This window comes from Peromyscus californicus, unplaced genomic scaffold (assembly GCF_007827085.1).
Source record: "Peromyscus californicus insignis strain IS unplaced genomic scaffold, ASM782708v3 Scaffold_8__1_contigs__length_139910024, whole genome shotgun sequence".
NCBI classification, from domain to species: Eukaryota; Metazoa; Chordata; class Mammalia; order Rodentia; family Cricetidae; genus Peromyscus; species Peromyscus californicus.
In genome coordinates, this window is record NW_026294606.1 from 57,587,540 (window position 1) to 57,609,606 (window position 22,067).

The window sequence follows — 22,067 nt, forward strand, 5'->3', positions numbered from 1 at the left end:
GATGAAGTAGAAGTGTGAGCCAAATGAACCCTTTCCTCCCCAGCTTGCTTTCACTCACGGTGTTTTGTCACAGCAATAGTAACCCTAACTAAGACAGTTCCGGTGAAGTCTTTGTATCAGAGAAGCTTCTACTTGCAGTGGGTGTTGGTCACTGCCCAGATGTGCAAATGATCGACGTGCTGAGAATAAAAGACCGTTGAATGCTCAGCTCCTAAATGTGACAGCTGCATCACTCCCTCCAAGGCTTGGGAACGTTGCAGAAAAGTGGAAGGGAACAAAGTAAGAGAGAGAGGAAAGGGTGGAGTGGGTAGAACACGGTTTCCCGAGTGTGACTTGCGTGTGCACTCTTGAACTCCCAGCACCTCTAATTACCTGCACCAGACTGTGTCTGTCAACATTTCATCATAAAAAGGGGAGGGGCTTATGGGGTTCCACCCCTTCCCAATGATTTATAGGCAGTTAACAGTTGCTAGGTAGGGGGATATCATGAGGTGTGGGAGCCCACAGAGGCTATCTAGTGAGACCTTACTCAGGGTCAGAGAATCTGAGCTTGCTTTACCCAGCAGGGCTGCATAAGGGGATGATTTGGCCACAGGCGTGTTTACCAGGTGTTTGGAAGGGTCTACATTTGGCTGTTCGATGTGCTTTGATCTTGCAAGGGGGAGGTCTTTTGCCTCTTCCCTTGGCATATTATAAAAAGCCCCTTTGAACAAACCTCTAGGTAGCTGGGTATTGACCCAGGGACCTCCTGAAGCAATCCTGTGTCTCTGTATTTCTCCTCATCGTCTAGGTCTATCTTTCTACCTAATATTTCCTCATTTCTCTCTCCTCCACCCAAGAACCCCTCATAAGGTGGGAGCAGGTTGGAGCTGGACTCCCACAGACTTCCACAATGAGGCCCCGCCACAGAAGATATATAGGCAATTGATGATTGCTGATAGAGGGAGAGACATTTTCCTGAGTGATATAGCCACTGATACATTGCTTATTTTCCTATAAATAACCCTGTAACCATTTTCCTATAAGTAGCTCTAATTAAATTCATTGCTTCACCACAAATAAAGAGAAGAACACAGAAGAGCAGCTAGCTGGGAAGAGGCAGAGGATCAGTGGAAGTGGGACCACAGAGGGTGGTGGGTATGTATGTGAACATGAGAGCATACATTATATACATGTGTGGAAGTGTCATAATGAAACCCATTATATATGTTTAATATATGCTAATAAAACTAAAAAGATAACTGTGTCAGAGATGCTATAGCACTGTTCAATCAAGATCTTCTGCAGAATAAAATACACGCCATAGAAGGAAGAAGTAGAAGTAAGAAGACTTCTGTTCTGAAGATACCGCATGCCTAGTAAACACAGAAGAGAGGGTGGGCCACAGGAAGTCAAAGCTCCAGAGACAGACCTAGTGTCCTAGCACGAACACCAGAGACAGTGCTTCCACGTGTAATATTTTTTGAGACAGGGTCTTCTCGTGTAGCCCAAACTGGCCTCAAGTTCATTATGTAGCTGAGGATAACCTTGAACTCCTATCATCCTGCTTCCACTCCCAAGTGCTGGGATTATAGGTGCACACCACCACAGCTAGCTCTCAACACTCAACTCTTGAGGAGGAAATGTGGTTTTGATCTAAGAAAATCATTCCATTGCAACACGTTCTTCCACTTGAAGAGATTTGGTGACTAGGAAATACCACAGACAGCACAAGGAATGGGGTAACAGTAAGGAGAGGAAATGTGGGGAAAGCAAGAGATTGTTGTAGGGGTGAGCCACTCCATCTGGGGGGAGCACGCTGAGTCTAATCCCAGCACCTGCTGTATATACCAGACTGTTGTTTATTGTGACAGTTGGTTCAAGGTGTCAATTTGAATGCTTTTATGGGTGCCTAGAGAATTCAAAGCATAGTTCTGGGTGTATCCATAAGCATATCACCAGAGAAGATTGACTGTGGGTCAGCAAAGTAATAGAGAAAAGACCACCCTCTGTGAGAGCACCCACTATTCAGCCAGTCAGCCAGGGATGTGGCTGGGACAGGAAGTAGAAGGCAATGAAGTGTGTTCTATCACCCTCCCCTCCTGGTCTCCTTCTCCCTCTCCCTCTTCTCTACCCCCTCCTCTCCCTCTCCTCTCTTTGTGGTGGTTTGAATGAGAATGGCCCCCATAGGTTCATATATTTGAATGCTTGGTCCCATTTGGTGGAACTGTTTGGGAAGGATGAAACATGGGATGGGTGGCAGCTTGGTGGTAAGCACCTTTACAGGCTGAGCCATCTTGCAGGCCCATTTCTGAAATCCTGAGACAGACATTTACTTACAGATGCAAGATGCTCCCTACTCCAAGAAAAGCAGATCAGCGTGCATCCATTGTGAAGCCACCAAAAACCTAATCTCTTAAAGCAGCTAGAGGAAAAAGTTACACATATAAGTGGAAAAAGGGATGGATGATGGGAACAAAGGGAGCCAGAAAATACCAGGGTAACAAAGCCAGCCTTCAAACAGTCTTATCAGCTCAGGTTCCTGATTAGACATGACACCCTTAAAAAGTGAAGGTGGGATTAGCACGTTTTCAGGTAAAAGAAAGTTGACTGAATCCCACGAGCACACTTGCATTGCATATTAAAGTGAAAAAAAAAAAAAAAGCTAAAGACAAAACTTCAAGCTGCAGGGAAATTACACTAGTCAGAAATAGAAATCTACTGGGAATAATGAAGGATATGAGTAACTAAATATGCATGTGAAAATACCATCTTTTCCCTTGAAAGAATAGCTTTACAAATATAATATTGTGTGGTAGGTCTTTATTTATTTTAATTACGTCTGTTGGGGGTTGTGGAGCACTCATGAGTGCAATATCCCTAGAGACCAGAAGAGGGTAACAGATATCTAGAGTCACAGGTGATTGATTGTGAGTGGCATAATGGGGTGCCAGGAACTGAACTCAGATCTTCTGAAAGAGCAGTATACATTCTTAATCACTGCGGCAACTTGCTAGTCCCTACTTGGTAGATCTTACCGCCTATGTAAATGTAAAACATGACAAGTGTAGAAAGAAGGTTGAGAGTAATGGGCCTTTAGCTTTTTAAGTTATATCCGAAATGACACAATATTAACTAAACAGAGCATGGAAAATTAAGAATGCATGGTGACTACCCTAGGAAAGGGACCAAATAACAAAACATTACAGGGAGCATATATAAAAAGGTAATAGACTAAATTAAACAGAATATTCCAATGTGTATTAAGTATGTATTTGAGTAGCTAAGATGAAGAGTAAAGAAATAAGAATGAAATTGGGGAGACTAGGAAAGAGCAAGAAGGCAGATGTGAAGGTCAAGCTGTTATCAGCTATTAAACATAAATAACAAGTTTCTAAAATAGGAACTTTCAGACTACGACAAACAGCAGTGCCCAACTATATGCCATCCATCCAAGAACAGTCTTAAATATAAAACCCACAAGAAACTGGGAGTAAAAGAGTAAAAACATATACACAGAGATTGGCATAATAAAGCCGATGTGGCTATGTTACTACCAGAAAGTAGTCCCATGAGAAAGGGCATGATTCACAGCTGAAATGCCTCTTCCCAGGAAAGTACCAAGAATTCTACACAATGGCATTTGAGTCATCAGGCATGGTGATCTCAAACCACTTGCCATCTGTGTATACTGAATCAAGTAGACAAAATCTATAATCAATTGAATTTACACATCAAAACCATAAAATATTCATGAAAAAATTTCACCCAAACCTCCAAGGAGACCAGACTTAGAAACTGTAACATTGCTGAGATAAATTTCAAGAGAAGTAAATAGAGATACAATGTTTATAAATTGGAAGACTGCCTATTATCCCCGCTTTGGTTTTTTGAGGCAGGGTTTCTCTGTGTCGTCCTGGCTGTCCTGGAACCTGTAGACCAGGCTGACCTCGAACTCAGATCCACCTGCCTCTGTCTCCCGAGTGCTGAATTAAAGGTGTGCACCACCACTGCCTGGCTTAGAACACTGATTTTTAAAGACTCATGTCAGTCTATCTTCAGTTCAGTGTAATTACAATCAAAACATTCAACGGACTTTTTAGTAAAATTGGCAAGTTGTTATTCAAATTTCCTTGCAAGTGTCTAGGATGCTAAAATGGAGTGTATGTTTGGAGACTCAGACCATCAATGAACTAGTCGTAAAGACAGCAAGCTATTAAGACGAGAATGAGTACCGCAACAGAACAGAAGTTCTGGAAACTCATGCACATTTAATTGCCCCCCCCCATCCCCAATTTGCCAAAGCAATTCCATGAAGAAAAGAAAATACTCTTGAGTCCTGTGGATAAATGTGTAGAGGGAAAAGGGCTTCCTTCCACAGATAAAAATTTATTTTTTCTTATGTATAAAGAACTGTATACTAGCTTTATACATCACACATGCAACCATAAAATTAAAGCAGTAATACTTCTAAAAGGAAATAAAGGCAAATAGCTTCAGAAGTTGGGCGTAGGTACAGATTTCTGAGGACACAGCTTGTGCTAATATAAAAGAAAAATAGGGCTGGGAAGATGGCTCAGTGGTTAAGAATGCTTGCCGCTCTTGCAGAGCACCTATGTTCTGTTCCCAGCCCCTGAACCAAACAGCTCACAACCACCTAGAACTCCCACTCCAGAGAATCTGACCCCACCCTCCCACCCCAACACACAGATTAAAAACATTAAACGAAAAGAATACAAAATGCCTTTGGCTAATCCAAAGACCATGAGAAAATGGAAAAGAAATGGTAAACTGTGAGGAAAAAATATTTATAATGTATATATGACAATATTTCTTTCCAGAATACATAAAGGCCTATATATCAACACTAAAAGACAAATGACCCAATAAATGAACAAACACTTGAATAGTCAAGTTTCTGAAGAAAATATATGATTATCACAAATGCTTATGGCGCTCAATAAGCTATCGAGAAAATATAGGAGCTTGAGAGAGCTCAGCAGGTTAAGTGTGTTTTATGCCCAAACCTGATGACCTGAATTCAATCCAATGGAACCCATGGAGGAAGGACAGAACCCACTCCTGAGTTGTTCCCTGGCCTCCACTCATGTGTGCTTGTGCACTTGATACACACATAAAACACATTTTTAAAGAAATAAATCACAAATTGAAAACCATCATAAATTTGCCCATTAAAATGGATGAGATGGATCAAAAGGAGAAACCCCAAGAAATGTGAGGGGGACCAGAGCTGCTGGTATTCTCTTATTTATCACTGAGAGCACAAAATAAAATTATTTGGGAAAAACTATTTAAGGCAGCGGTTCCCAACCTGTGGGTCTCGACCCTTTGGGCAATGCTGTGAGATGGTCTTTCTGTATGCTGTGAATATGTGTTGCTATGACTGGTTAATAAAGAAGCTGCTCTGAGCCGGGCGGTGGTGGCGCACGCCTTTAATCCCAGCACTCGGGAGGCAGAGCCAGGCGGATCTCTGTGAGTTCGAGGCCAGCCTGGGCTACCAAGTGAGTTCCAGGAAAGGCGCAAAGCTACACAGAGAAACCCTGTCTCGAAAAACCAAAAAAAAAAAAAAAGAAGCTGCTCTGTGCTCTGGACGATGATGAGTCAGGTTATAGCCAGGCGGGAAATCCAAGAGAGAGACAGGAAGAAGAAAGGCAGAGACAGAGGAGATACCAGCCCACCTCTCAAGGAGCAACATGCCAACAGACTGGTAACACCACAGCTATATGGTAAGACATAGATTAATAGAAATAGGTTAAGATGAAAGAGCTAGCTAGCAAGAATTCTTAGCCATAGGCCATACAATTTGTAACTAATATTAAGCCTCTGAGTGATTATTTTATAAGCGGCTGCGGGACTGCGAGTGAGAGAGATTTGTCCCGACCATGGGCCAGGCGGGACATAGGAAATCTTTTGACTACAGAGCAAACCTTTATCTCCAAAAATATTTACATTATGAGTCATAATAGTAGCAGAATTACAGTTATTAAGTAAGCAACAAAAATAATTTTATGGTTGGGGGTCACCACAACACGAGAAACTGTATTAAAGGGTTGCAGCATTAGGAAGGTTGAGAAACCACTGGTTTAAGGTATTTAAAACAGGCTGGAGAGATGGCTCAGCAATTAAGAGCCGATATTCTTGCAGAGCATCCACATTTTCCAGGACACATACTGTGGTTCACAACTCTCGGTAATTCCATTCCCAGGGGGAAATGATGCTGCCTTCTAATCCCTGTGAAACCAGAGACCTTATCTCTAAAATAACAAAACTAACTCAGTAACTCATGTACCTATCATTGTGAGAATAGAGTATAAATTAAAAAAAAAAAACCACTCAAACATTCAAAGGAATGAATTACTGCCACATACAACATAGATAAATCTCAAAAAAAAAAAATGTTGAACCAAAGAAGCTAGACATATTGTATGATTACATGTACATGAAATTAAAAAGAGAGGGAAAGAGACAGAGAAAGACATAAAGAGAGAGACAGACAGATAGAGACAGAGTTTGAACACAGAGAACTTAGGCCAGTGGTTTCTCAGGGTAGGTGGAGACTTACTCAAAGGAGACAGAAAAAAAAGCTCTGGGCTGATCATATGCTTGCGCACAGTTGTCAAAACTCATCAAGTCACTTCAAATCTGTACATACAGCTTCTCTAGAAACAATCTTTCTTACACACCACACACACACATAATACTGATAATCATAATAAATAAGATAAAACAAACCTGCAGGGTTGGGGTCTGGAGGGAGGGACCAGCTGCTGCTCTTGATTGTGCTCCTCAGTCATTAGGACCAGAGTTTGGATCCCAGCACCTGTGCAGCAAGCTGGGTGTTCCTACAAATACCTGCGACCCCAGCCCCAGTGGGTAGTGCAGACAGGAGGACAGCTTGGATTTACTGACTTCCAGACTAACTGAGAACAGATGAGGCCCAGGTTCAGGGAGAGTGACAAGGTGGGGGGGCACTTAATAGCATCTTACGGATTTAATAATAGTCAGGCATATGCCTCTATACACACAAGTGTGCATACACTCACACAGGCACAGATACATTACATAAACAAACTAAAGTAATAAATAAAATCCTTTAAAAATAATTTCTCTATAACTAATTTCACTGCAACAAAATCAATTAACGTAGCAACTCTTGGGTTCCTCAGCACAAAGAGTCAAGGGTTAATCTTATGTATTTTAGAATCTGGTGATACACCTCAAGCCAAGGAGCCTTTAAACACAGAATTTGAAAAGAGTCAGATAGGTTATCTTGGGGATAACTTTGCACCCTAGGCATTCTTCACTATAACGTGGTGTTTTTCTAGACAAGGCCATGGAAATTTCCACAGTCCTGTGGAGTAGTCCAGTGTCCAAGGAGGTCATGTGGGGACATGGAGAAAGTTCTAGAAATTTGTACTCTCACAGATTTTTCTTTCCTAAAAGAATCTTTCCCGGAATTGCTTATAATTCTCTCCCCTGAAAGGCCTTGCCAATCATGTTCCAAAAACTATCCAAAGACCCTGAGGCAGAAGGGTCCATGGGAATGGCAGTCATGGAGGTTTGCTCTTTCTGATCCCATAGGAGTAAATCTGGGTTACTCTTAGCTCTTCTCACTCTGGTGTCATAAAAGAAACATCATCCAGCCTGGACTACCAAGTGAGTTCCAGGAAAGGCGCAAAGCTACACAGAGAAACCCTGTCTCGAAAAACCAAAAAAAAAAAAAAAAAAAAAAGAAACATCAACAGCCAAGAAAGAATAAAAATAATTTGTCTAGAAGGTTCTCAGAGAGATCATGAAGGAGAATTCCATGTACACAGCTCAGAGAAGGAATCCTAAACATATTACCAGTCTAAAATGACATCATGTGGCAGTTTTATCTCCTGAAAACCCCAAAAGCATGTCTTCCAAATTCAGCTCCCAGGTTTTCCTCTGCCTTAAAGCTTGGAATATGGGGCTCCCAGGAGGCTCCTAGCACAGACCCAAGGTTTACCATGTGGCTTTGTCTTTCAGCTTTTACACCTTTCATGTAGGCACTGGGCCAGGAAGCAGTCAGCGGTTATCAACTGATAATCTCAAGGGTTTGGATCAGAGACCTGCCCTGGGAGAGCAATACCAAACTCTTCCAGTGTTGAACATGTTATGTTGCCCATCTTATGTTAGAGTCACCATACTGCGGGGTCCCTTCTCCCCAAACCTCTCCTCATCACTCTCTCTGAAATACTACCATGAGGCAACTACCCTTGGGATTATTTGTGAGTCCTGCATCTCCAGGTATTCCCTGAACAACTGGAATAAAAGACGTAGGAATTTTTGGCTTCTTCAGGTAACATTCTGGAAAGTACTAGCGACACAAAGCCTCCTTCCTGTGGACTGCAGCAGAGAACAGGTAGGGGAGAATGGTGTGTGTTGTGGTTTGAATGTGGGGGTCCGGTCTCCCATAGGCTCATGTTTGAACACTTGATCCCCAGCTGGCGGCGATGTTGGAGAATATTGTGGAACCTTTCAGAGGCGGAGCCTCGCTGTGAAAGGAGGTCTTTTTTGCTTTCCTCCTTTTCCCCTTCTCCCAGGAAGAGGCCTCCACATACAGCAATGAAATTAAGGAGCACAGATGAGCTTAGTACCTCTTCCCCTCATGGCCATCCCCTTCATATGGTTTTATGGCTTCAGCTCCACTCCTCAAGTAGTAACTCTTCATTTTTAGAAAGAGAAAACACTAAAACTAATTTTGCCTTGACATACTTCTGTGTCCCTTGAGTTAAACGGGAATATTGATAGTTGAAGCGTACTTGGAAGACAGGCAGCCCTTTTCATCAGTAAGACATTATTACCACTGATGGAGGGTGACGGGTGAAGCCGAGGCTGCTCTTGGCGGTGAACATTCAAGTCACCTGGAGATACAGTCTGGGCTTCCTACTAAGCTCTCAGGTGGTGTTGGTACTTCCTGTCTACAGTCCCCCACAGGGTAGCTAAGGGTTAGGGAGAGCTCCTGGCTGGTGCAGCCTCCTTTCTCTCTGTATACCATTCCCAAGGACTGCTGCCCTCCAGTGCACAATGAGCAGGGCTTTGGTGCTTTGGAATGTGCCTTCAGAGTGGTTTGTCCTTTGACTCGGGATCTAGCTTGTGGCTGCAGGAAAAGTGGGTGAATGAGAAACATTTGTGGATTGGGAGACATTATCTGACGCCTGCGGCCCATGTAAGTGACATGAAAGGTACAGAAAAGGAAGGGGCTCCCTAGGACTTGGACAGAGTTTGAGATAAGAGTCGTTGCTGTGTGGGTGATTCAAGGAAAAGCTGTTAGGTCTGTAGCACAGCCAGCCCTGAGAAAGTGGTTTCACCTTCCTTCCTCTCCCTTTTCCATCTACAGGGAGTGAGGAGGGAGATTAGAATCACTCACCAAGCATGGGATCTGCTAGATGAGCACTTGCTAAGCTTTAGAAGGGACTCATAAGTACCTGAAGAGTGTGAGTCACCCGATAAAGAAACAGTCTGGCTTTTGCCCGAAAGTCCTTCTCTTCAGCTTCCAGCTCTAATAAGAAAGCCAAGGGTAATGTCAGGTTGTCTCCAACCCCAATCAGTGACTGGGTGTTATAGTCAGTGGTTTTCTTGTTTTTGTTTGTGTGTGTGTGTGTGTGTGTGTGTGTGTGTGTGTGTGTGTGTGTGTGCAATAAAATACTATAGGATGTGATAAATATCTTTTAACATGATCAAAATGCTCTGAGAGCTGGTAGAGTCATTAGGAAGAAACCGATGTCTTTGTCCTTTCTGTGAATTGTGGGAAAGCCTGAGGGAAGACCTACGTTCTTTGACTCCAGATTCAGAGATCTTCCTTCCATGTCAGAGACATGGAATCTCCCGGGGACAGGATGCTCTCCTCCCTGTTGAAGGCTGTGGTTTGCAGGGAGCTAGCTCATTCTAAGCTATCTGTGGACTAGGAGTGTTTAGTGATGTTGTGGTTCAGTTCAGATCATTATCTGCAAGTCAGAGTGCTAGGCCCCCCCCTGCCCCTCCCCCCCGCCCCTCCCCCTGCCCCATGCGGGGCTTTTTTTTTTTTTAAATGTAATAACAGCTCTAATTTCTGATCTCTGCTTTGTGTGCTTTACCTCCACTGCTCTGAGCATTGCAGCCACGAAAGTGAGATCTTCTCATCCGGCTTCACACAGCTGAAGACTGAGGTCCCAGGAGGTCAAGTTACCCAAACCACATTCTCATAGTGGTGGGAACTAATTGGCTGCCTTTATTTTTATCTTTCAGAAAAACAAAAATCTCCCTTTTACCTTTAGGAAATTATTTCAAGTAGAAAACACAAATGTGGTAGGACAGAACAATGAGAAAGAGAAAAGAAGTATGAATCAATAATGGTCTTGAAGCCCAACGTTAGAAATAAACACACAAACCACCCTGTTTCCCCTCTGATCCATTTCTCTTAGTGACCGTTATCATCTCAGCTAATTCCACACATCCCCGGCCTTCACATCTACCCAGCTCCCGAGAGGCATAGCACTCTTGCACTCATATGCCCTCTCCACTGACTTTCAAAACTCCAGTACAACCCAGCAATTGTTCACCTCTGTGGCAATAGCATCCTACCATTTCTCTCTGCCCCACTTCTCTCTACCCTTCCAAAATGCCTCTAAAATACCATCAAAACAAAGAAAAAACTAGAAGTGAAGTGCACGTGTGATTCACCTTTGTGGTTTATCTCTGGATTCAGCACCGATACAAAGCCTCTCTTTTGACCCAGGAAGTTTTTTTTTTTTTTTGTTTTGTTTTGTTTTGTTTTTCCTAACGTATGCTGAGTTCTTGGCAAGGAATGCTGACTTTGTCCTTGCTTTGCTTTGAGCATCCAGTTGCCAATCAAATAGCAGAGGGCAGCTTCCTTTGAACCATCAATCGGCCACATGACCAAAGCAGCTTTTCAGTCACCCGGAGACATTGCTTTTGGCCACACAGATTTGTCCTTCTGGGCTTTTGGCATGCGGCCCATTGGGGAGAATCCTGGCCCCTGCCTCAAAGCCAGGCAAAGGAATGAGATGACCCTTGACTGGAGTTCAGAGTAGACAAAAGCCATCCTAGCAGAAGGGTTATGAAACACAGTGTATTATTTTTTTTCTTTGCTCTAACAGAATACCCAACAAAAGCAACTTAAGGAAGGAAGGATTTACTTTGACTCATAGTTTGAGGATGCAGTCCATCATGGTGGGGAGTCACGGCAGCAGGAGTTGGAAGCAGCTAACTACATTGCATCCATAATCAGGAAGCAGAGAGTGATGGGTGCTGGTGACCAGATAGCTCTCTCTTTTGAATGCAGACCAAGACTTCTGCCCCTGGAAATGAGACCACCCACTTTTACTTATTAACCTAATCTGGAAAGATACACATACACACAAATCACATGCCCTAGGATTTGTTTCCATGGTGATTCTAAATCCCATCAAGTTGACAATGAGATTAGTCATCACAAAGGCATTGCTGTAAGATTGTAAAACATCAGTAGCGAACTTCTGCCCTCCGGGGTTCTCCCATTGTGCTGTAAGCCTGTATTTAAGACCTCTTCCCTCCTTCAATAAACAGCATTTGGCATTAAAAAAGAGAGAGAGAGAGAGAGAGAGAGAGAGAGAGAGAGAGAGAGAGAGAGAGAACATAAACTTGTGTGGGTATGGAGGTGGAGGAGAGTCTGGGAGGAGATGGGGGAGAGGAAAGAATATGATCAAAATATATTGTATGAAATTCTTCAAGAACAAATAAAAACATTTTTTAAAAGTAAAAAAAAACAAATCTGGAAAAGAAAAACAGACATTTACGTCATTTCAGATTGAATTATAAATTTCTAGGCAAAAATAAATTTAGGAAACAGGAAAAAAAAAGGCATTGCTGTGTTCAGTAGACTATGGGGAGACTCTCATGCTGGAATATTACTCAGAAGGGACAGAAAGATGAGCATTCCTTGAAATAACGTATCATTTCATCTGTAAAATCCTCATAAGTCTTAATGACTGCTCAGACTACTTCTTAGTGTTTTGTTGCGTTTTGTTTGTTTGTTTGGTTTTTTGAGACGGGGTTTCTTTGTGTTGTCCTAGCTGTCCTGGAACTCACTCTGTAGACCAGGCTGGCCTAGAACTCACAGAGATCTGTCTGCCTCTGCCTCCTGAGTGCTGGGATTAAAGGCATGTGCCACCACTACCCAGCAAAAGATTATTTTATTTTATATGCTTACATATATGGAGTCAGATCCCCTGGAACTAGTTACAGATGGTTGTGAGCCACCATGTGGGTGCTGGGAATTGAACGTAGGCCCTCTGGAAGAGCATCCAGTGCTTTTTAACCAGAGTCATGTCTCCAGCCAGACAAACAATCTCTCTCTCTCTCTCTCTCTCTCTCTCTCTCTCTCTCTCTCTCTCTCTCTCTCTCTCTCTCTCTCTCTCTCTCGTATTTCAAGAAGACAAGGTTTCTCTGTGTAGCCTTGGTTGTCCTGGAACTAACTCTGTAGACCAGGCTGGCCTCAAACTCACAGGGATCCACTTACCTCTGCTCCCTGAGAGTGCTGGGATTAAAGGCACACACCACCACTGCCAGGCTGACAAAGACATCTTATGGGAGAAAGGGTTTATTTTAGCTCACAGTTCCTGGTTATAGTCCATAATTTTGGGAAAGTCACATATCAGGGGCTTGAATCAGCTAATAACAGTATCTTTAGAGATTTTTAAAATTAAGTTATAATAGTTTTGAACCAGTTTATATTGATCCATTTTTTTGTTGCTATAATAAAATGTCTGAGACTTGGTAAATTTATAAAGAACAGAAGTTTCTTTGGCCTATAGTCCTAGAGGCCGGACAGTCTAAGTCTTGGACTCTAAGAGATAGCATGGGCATTTGCTAGGCATCTGATGAGAGGCTTTCTGTTACACCGTAAGAAGGCAGATGGTATCACACGAGTGGTAGCTCGACTGTCTCCTCTTCTTGTAAATCCACTACTGCCACCATGGGGTCCTACTCTCACGACCTCCTATACGATAATCACCTCCCAAAGACTCACTTCCAAATACCGCCAACGGAGAGAAGAAAAGTGGTGGCTGGTAGTTCTACAGACAGTCCAAATGGCCAGAGTTCAACCTGGACTCTAGGAGGATTTCTAGTGGTTAGATAAAAGCCAGCCTTCCTCAGGAACTTGTGAACCGTTTCCCCTCTGCCAAAAGGAGTCATTTCCCCGACCTCTGACACAAGGGGCATATGCTACCGATGGTGCCTATCAGCATATCAAAGCACATGCTGACCTCCAGCCTCCTTCAGCATCACAGCCCCTGTTACACATTTCAAAGCTTCCATGACGGTTTCCTGGACCGTCCTTCCCCATAGTTATTCACCCTCCTTATAACCCACATTCCCGACTGTTGCTGCTCTTACTCTGTCTTATTCGCTCTCTCACGACGCTCTATTGAATAGTGATGATCTCTTGTTGTCTTGCTATCTCCAATATCCCCTCCTGCTTCCCTAGCCCTGGCCATATTCAGTCCGCTTCATTTTCTCTCTGCTCTCTTTCTTATCTACAGTAAAAACCTTAACTATACCATAGGATAGTCATGTCAGAAGTTTCTTTGCTACACCCCCTTGCACACAGTAGGTTAGTGTGATGGTCAGTATTGTCACCTAGGCGGCAAGTATCTGGGCACACCAGTGAAAAGTTGTCTAGAGATTAAGGGCAACCTCTAAGAATATCTGTGAGGGATTGTCTTGATTGCATTAATTGATGTTAGTGGACCTATCTTAGTTGTGGGCTGACTGCTCCCTGGGCAGGAGATCTTGGACTGCATAAAATGGGGAGGGTCAGCTGAACACTGACATACACATATTCAAGCACTCTCCTTCCCAATTGTGGTTATAACATGACCTTACTTCCGGAGATATCATAAGCTACTCTGTTTTTTCTTTTCTTTTTAAAATATGGCTCATTGAATGTCTGATGTGTGGAAAGTTTTTTTGGTTTTTTTTTTGGGAGGGTGGTTTTTTTGGTCTTTGTTTGTTTGTTTTTTTGTTTGTTTGTTTGAGAGAGGGTCTCTCTATGTAGCTCTGTCCTAGAACTCTCCATGTAGAACACGCTGGCTTCTGCCTCACAGAGATTCACCTACCTCTGTCTCCCAAGTGCTGCGATTAAAGGCATGTGCCACTATGCCTGGCTATGCGTTCTTTTTATATTCTTTCTTTCTTTCTTTCTTTCTTTCTTTCTTTCTTTCTTTCTTCTTTCTTTCTTTCTTTCTTTCTTTTCTTTCTTCTTTCTTTCTTTCTTTCTTTCTTTCTTTCTTTCTTTCTCTTTCTTTCTTTCTTTTCTTTCTTTCTTTCTTTCTTTTTTCCTTCCTTCCTTCCTTCCCTTCCTTCCTTCCTTCCTTCCTTCCTTCCTTCCTTCTCTCTCTCTCTCTCTCTCTCTCTCTCTCTCTCTCTCTTTCTTGTGTGTGTATATACATGAGCACTCATATGCCACAGTGTATGTGTAGAGGTGAGATGAAAACTTCCAGAGTCAGTTTTCTATGTGGGTCCCAGCGATCAGGTCATCAGGCCTAGTGTCAAATCTCTTTACCTGCTGAGCCGTCTTGCCAGCACCAACTGTTGTACTTTAACATCTCTAAGTTCCAAGTTCCAATAGGCTTTCCTTCTTGATTGGCTCAGCGTGTGGCCACACCAAGATTCAGTATAGACCTAGGAAACTGATTGTGACTTGGACACACTTTAAAGCTCAGAGTCTGCATGGTAGAAAGCATGGTCTACTCTGCAGAGGGAACTGGAAGGCATTTCCTTTGTAAGCAGGGACAGCAATAGGGGATTTGCCGGAGGTGGCAGGTAAGTCAATCACTGTTGCTGATGCCCACCCTCACCTCAGCACTAATTGCTCTGGTTGGTCATGTTCTCCATGCTCAGAGGTTCTGAGACATTTAGAGGATTAGCCAATGACTTGGACATTTTCCACTTCTGCAGGCACAAGGACAATTTTGGCCAGGGAGAAGAGCGTGCAGGTGACTCCTACAGTCCCAGAGTGATGTAGCTCAGTGGTGTGAATACAGCCTTGCTATGCTCATGGTCAAGGAGGCCAGAACTCAGCATCTGCACTGTCCTATCTGGTTTGACCTATTTCAAGGTCCGCCCCCAAAATACACACACACACACACACACACACACACACACACACACACACACACACACACACCAAAACAAAACAAAACAAAACCCTGGTGAACTCTGAAACCAGAAGCTGGGAAAAGAAGCATTTTCATTACCTGGGCAAGAAGGAAGTTTCAACTTGCTTAATTTCGCTTGTTTTGAATTTGTCTTTGTTTTCCCTGAATATTTTTTCTCACTCCTTTATCTAATTGTATTTATTCCCTAACTTGGATTTTTTCCATCTATTTCTCATTTTAATTCCTTTTTTATATTAGTTCAACTTTCATTATTGTTAATCTTTTCTAGGTGTGTGATATTAGTTCTTTACTTTCTTATGGTCATTGGTGTTGTAGATGTTATTTTAGTAGGTTTTACTGATTGATTGAGTGCTGAAGGACCTGCTTTTTCTGTAGTATTCCCATGAGTGGGGTCTCTCTGGTAGTTCAGGAGCTGTTTTGTAGACAGTGCAGTATATGAGATGCGTTATCTTTGGTTGTTGTTGTTGACTCAGCACTGTGTAACTTGGAAGAGTATAAAAGTGATTGAGATTGGTAGCAGTGTTTCTCTTGTGGGAGTGAGAACAGTGTGCTACTTCTCTCTGTTGGTACATCCAGTATTGAGTTTATTGTATGTTTAGAACACGATTTGCTTCTGAGCCATTGATGTTACTGTTGTCGCTGGAAATCAAGCCCAGCACTGGACCACATAGGGTAGGAGGGGAGATATACTCCTATCTCAGATGAAAGTAATTATACTATCTCCCCTCCATGACTCAGTCCTGCTCAAATGTAGGCAATATCTCAACACGAATAATGAAGGAGACAAAAGTCCCAAGATGCAGAGGAGTGGGTTGGAATCAAGGCTGGAGACTCAATACTGGATGTACCAACAGAGAGAAGTAGCACACTGTTCTCACTCCCACAAGAGAAACACTGCTACCAATCTCAATCACTTTTATACTCTTCCAAGTTACACAGTGCTGAGTCTACAACAACAACCAAAGATAACGCATCTCATATACTGCACTGTCTACAAAACAGCTCCTGAACTACCAGAGAGACCCCACTCATGGGAATACTACAGAAAAAGCAGGTCCTTCAGCACTCAATCAATCAGAAGCTACCAAATGTAGCCCAGGAAACCACTAGAACTAACCTAACTAGAATTAAACTCAGCACTCACTACACAACAAACTGTTATTCCAAGGACCACTATCAAGAGAAGGTTATAAGAAGGTCTTGTTAACTGTCAGTAAGCTTGATTTGTGGGCATTTGTATAGCTATGTGCCCATTACATAGGAAACATGTATTCTCTTTATCACACCTGGAACCTTCACAAAAGCTGAGCTCTTACTTAGGCATCAGAGGTGGTTTCTACAAGTATCAAAGAATAAGGATCACACAGATTCATTTTCTAACCATGGTGTAATGAAATTAAAAGTTAAGAACAGAAAGCAAAACCACAAACAACAATAAAACTTAGCACATTTTAAAAAGGAAGCTTAAAGTTCCAAATCTGTGGATCAAAGGCAACTCAAAACTCACTCTGTGCTGAATGGTAAAGACAATGCTAAGTGTAAAACCCGCAGTACTCAGCCAACACACAATAAGTGTAAAACCCACAGTACTCAGGCAGTACAGTACCTACAGGGAGGTTTGCAACCCCAAAGGAAAACATATGCTTAATTAAAGAGCAATCATTGTCCAATTAAATATTTACTGAAGGAAGTTAAAAACAGTGGAAGAAAGTTAAAGAAAGCTTATCAAAGATGCAAAGACTACAGGAAGAACTGATCAAAGAGGAAAAAAAAATAGCCAGCAGAGAATGTCAGCCAATTAAAGGCTTTTCATTTAAGTAGATTCTGAAAATAACCAGGATGGAAAGGAGCAAGTACAACAGAAAAACAATATGAAGAAAAGGGAGGTGTAACTATTGATCCACCAAACACTCAAAGGTAAGCAGGATTGTGAGTTCAAGTCCACCCAGAGGTATGTGGCAAGACCTTGTCTTAGAAAGAGAGAAAGAAATTTAAGAAAGAGTAGAACTATAACTAATAAAGAAATCAATCATTTGAAAAAGTCAACTCATGAACAAATACATGAAATAAGTTCCAGATGTTTAATGCAAACTGTTTCAGAGAGTGTCTTAGTTACTGTTCTGTTGCTGTGATGTGACATCATGACCACCAAGGCAACTTACAAAGAAAACGTTTATTTTGGCTTATGGTTTCAGAGAGTCGGAATCCATGATGGCAGAGCAAAGGAACAGTTGAGAGCTCACAGCTTGGTCCACAACCATGAGGGAGAGAGAGAGAGAGAGAGAGAGAGAGAGAGAGAGCGAGCGCATGAGCTATCACATGAGTCTTTTGAAACCTCGAGGCTCATCCCTGACTCCTGTTGCATACCTCCTCCAACAAGGACATCCCTCCTAAGTCTCCCCAAATGGTTCTGCCAACTATCAAATAGATGAGCCTATAGGCCACTCCCATTCAAATCACCACAGATGGTTAAATGACTCTTTCCAAGTTCTTTACATGGTTATTTTAGTCTTTCTATTAAACCTGGAGTTTAATTTAAACTGCAGAGGAAATGATCATAAGAGAATCTCACTTATAAAAACAGATATCAGAATATTGATTATGATATTCGAACTCAGTTTTAGCCATGTATGATAAAAAATTAATATTCTGATTGATTAGAATTTATCTCTGCAGTGATGGAAGGTGCATTAGTGCAAAATCTCTTGATGTGATTCACGACTCTGTTTAAAGGTGGAAAATTATATGGTCATGTCAATAGCAGAAAAGACTCTAAAGAAGATTAAAGGAGTATTCATTAAAGCCAGTCTTGGTGGCATAGTCCTTTAATTCCAGCACTCCAGAGGCAGAGGCAGGTGGATCTCTGTGAGTTCTAGACCACCCTGGTCTCCATAGTAGACCATTGTAGCTCCAGAACAGCCAGGGGCTACAAGTAAGACCCTGTCCAATATATATATATAATGTGTATATATATAATGTGTATATATATAATGTGTATATATAATGTATATATATGTATAATGTATACACAAATACATATATATATATATGATTAAAAGAAACATCTCTTAAAGTAGTCATTATTAAAGAGAAGTTTTGGTTTTGGTTTTTGGTTTTGTTTTATTTTATTTTATTTTGTTTTTAGAGACAAAGTTTTTCTGTGTAACAGCCCTAGCTGTCCTGGAACTCTCTATGTAGACCAAGCTGGCCTTGAACTCATAGAAACCTGCCTGCCTCTGTGCCCCATCCCCACCCCCTTGAGTGCTGGGATTAAAGGCCTGTGCCTCCACACCGGGCTCAAGAAGTTTCTTAAAATCAGAGCGAAGACACTGAAAATAAACAGCAGTGATGTTTGCACAGTGGTGTCTCCTATGATTGCTGCGGCTCCTCTGAGAGTCCTGGTGATCTGGCCCACAGTTGCTGAGGCCCAGCTCTCAGGCTGCATCAAAGAGGCAGCTTCCACAAGGCAGGAATGGGTGACTCACCAGGAAGACCCCTTTGCGGACAACCTTGTGCCTTCATTGGCAGTACTTACACAAACAACAAACAACAGGTCTAGAAGAACTAGGAATTTGCTCTCAGAAAGGGAAAGAGAAGCAAGGGCTCTCAATTGTCAAGTCTGGCCATCGGTAATGCTTCCGCCGTAGAGTGGTTGGGCCTGGTTTTTCTCACTCTCCAGTCTCCTCACTGAAAACAAGGTTCAGTACTTGAAAGAGTTAACCACAAATTTACCACAGAATGTCAACTTGATTTAAATTAAAGTGTTATCAGATTTTAAAAAAAAAGAAGAAAGAAAAAAAAAAACAGATGGGGAAGAAACATCCCTGTTCTTTCTCTGAAAACTATTTTTCCCCAAATCTTAGAAACTGATTTCTTGGGAAGGAGCCATATTTTTAGCAGATATACTAAATTGGTACATCCCACCCACAGTCTTCTGGAAACAGACAGAGCCTTCCGAGAAGTTAGGTTGTATTGATGAGGAGATTTTCAAATGGACATCTGTGGGATTTCCCCTGATTTGTAGTCCCGGTACTCAGGAGGCTGAGGGACGTGATCACCATGTGTTCGAGGGCCAGTCTCTCTATATAGTGAGTTCCAGGTCAGCCAGGGGTACATAGGAAGACCCTGTCTCAATAAACCAACCAACCAACCAACCAACCAACCAACCAACCAACAAATAAATGAAATAAAACACAAGAAAAGACCAGAGAAGTAAACATGGTGTGGAATAGCAATTTAGAATTAGAAGAGAAACAGAAAACAAAACCAAACAAAAAGTCATGGAAAAAAAGAGGCACTCAGGAGCAACTATGCTAAGCATTGTCAACACTGTAGTCTAAGAACTTACATTATACTGTTTATTATAATATGAATTTGTGTTGAAATATATGAAACCAAGGCTGGGAGATGGTTCCGTGGGTTTGCTGCACAAGTGTGAGGACCTGAGTTGATTTCCCCAGCATCCCATAGGCTCTGGTATGGCTGTGCACATTCAAATCCCCATACTGGAGGACAGGCAGAAGTGGAGAAGCTCACCCCCTGAGCTCACTGGCTAGACAGCCTAGCTGTCAATCACTGCAATTGTATTCTCTGAGGAGGATGGCGGCCAGACGCCTCTGGAGCCTGGCATGCTCTGGCCAGTAGTTCCTTGGCATCAGTAGCTAAGAATTGCCTCAGAGAGGCAGAACCTGAGGAAACAGTGAGAAAGGGGAAGTGATGGACTGGCCGGTACCAGACAAGGAAGCCTAAGTGAAAAACCGAACATCAAGAACCCTCAGGGTGCACCTCCCCTCAGGGGTACTAGCGGGATGTCTGAGGACATTGCCCTTTTATTCTAAAAAAGACTTTTAAGAAGTTTGTTTTACTTTCTTTTAAATAAGGAGTTTTCTCTTTACAAAGGTTCTTTTTGCTCTAAATCAGACTCTGAACAGAGGTGTCACCACCGCAAGGACAGGAAGCAGATACCACGCTGATGCTCAGCTGAGTGACAGGCTTGGCGGGGAAAGCCACCACAGCCTGCCCACAGTCAGCAAGTGTCAAACATGCAACCTGGTGTCAAGTCATTGGCCCCAAAACTCCCTGGAAACTCTCAAGGTGCCGGGCAGGAAGAGGTTGACGTCAACACAGATGTTGGGGGACTTTAAATAAAACTTTCAGAAACATTTCATTTGCCATTACCCAGCAACATGATAAACTGATCTTTCCCTGGGGGACATGGGCCAGTTTGATTTGGGGACTAATTCATTTACATATAAACATCGTATGTTTGTATATATTCATTTATTTTGTATTATTCTTATAGTTTATAAATACATCTTTAAAGAAGCACTGATTCTCTGCTTTATAAAGTAATGTGAGCACTGGGGATGTAGCTTGGTGGTAAAGTGTTTGCCTAGCATAAGTGAAGCCTGGGTTCAACCCTCAGCATCACACAAAACAACGCAAACAAAAGTCTAGTGTGATGCTATATTTTGTAATCCCAGCACTTAGGAGATGCTGGGGAAGGAAGGTAATGAGGTTGGGGCCAGACTGTGTAGAAAGTTCAAGATCAGCCTGAACTAGAATCTGTGTCTCAAAAAACAAAAGCTTGAGATATGCTCAGTGGTAGAGTGGTTACTTAGCTGAGCATGTGTTAGGTCCTGTTAGATCCTTAACACCACAAAAGGAGAGAGAGAAGGGAGGGGAGGGGAGGGGAGGGGAGGGGAGGGGAGGGGAGGGGAGGGGAAGGGAAGGAAGGGGAGGGGAGGGGAAGGAAGGGGAGGGGAGGGGAAGGAAGGGGAGGGGAGGGGAAGGGGATGGGAGGAGAGGAAGGAAGGAAAGAGAAACTCACTAACCATATGAATTGGGTTAATGAGTTTCCTTCCCTCCCTCCCTCCCTCCCTCCCTCCCTCCTTCCCTCCATCCCTCCCTTTTTTCCTTCCTTCCTTGAAAGGGTCATAGGCGTTGAGGACTGGAGAGAATTCCAAATGTACTCAGACATGTGACAGTTGGCCTGTAGATGATGCCTCTAAGATTTATGAGGCTGTGGAAATAATCTGTTGCTAAAGGACTCCAAATATATCCTACCTCAAATGTTCCTGCAAGGAATCTCTTGAGGCAAAGTGCACAACCTCTGTCCAAACTGTTCTAAATTCAAAATGCAAAGTGTTGGATCCTAATAATTCCAGCAATTTATGCTGACATAACAACGCTCTCAGCCCTTCTGTCTATTCTAAATGTTAGTGTAATGGAAACGGTTACTGGCTTACGGTGTGGTCTTGCAGGAGTAATGGACAAAGGCCTATGTGTACATCATCTCTGTGTTCGTACTTGAAGCTCAGCCCTTGGCTTGGGTCATGAGAGTCCAGGCAGTATTTCTCTCCTCATAAACAGTAAGCTCTTGGAAGCCAAGAGTTGAGTCTTACTCATCTCTGTCTCTCTAACCTTGTGACTAACACGTAGTAGCTGCTCAACAGATGGTGAATGAATTCGTGAATAAATGACTGAACAAAGCAATAGACATAGAAATAATCACAAGTCCGGTGACAAGGACAGTGTGTTCCTGTCACTCTGTTCCTTCCACCCGTCACATTTTACCAATACAGCAGCTTCTCTGTCTGCACGTACCCATCTTTACCTTTTGTTTTTTATTATTGAGAGCACACACACACACAAAAGCCAACCCAGTTTCTGAAGGAGGTATCTATTTTGGTCCCAAACAGAGAACAGTGGGTAATTCTGTGGGCAGAGATGGCAATTCCTGAACAAGGTGTGGTGACTCATGCCCAGAGGTGCTCAGAATTTCCTCTGTTCTGTGGGCTTCTGAGGCAGACTCAGCTACAGTGCTTTCTCTGAAGCTCAGTCGGATGCAAGGAAAATACCCCCAACTGCTCTTTGAAGGTA

At 42.7% G+C, this 22,067-nt stretch overlaps 1 protein-coding gene across 1 annotated transcript in view; it reads right to left on the reverse strand.

Moving 5' to 3' along the window:
* Il2ra (interleukin 2 receptor subunit alpha) overlaps positions 1 to 22,067 on the reverse strand; it is a 79,207-nt gene that overhangs the window by 15,367 nt on the left and 41,773 nt on the right. The gene's annotated exons all lie outside the window — the stretch shown is intronic.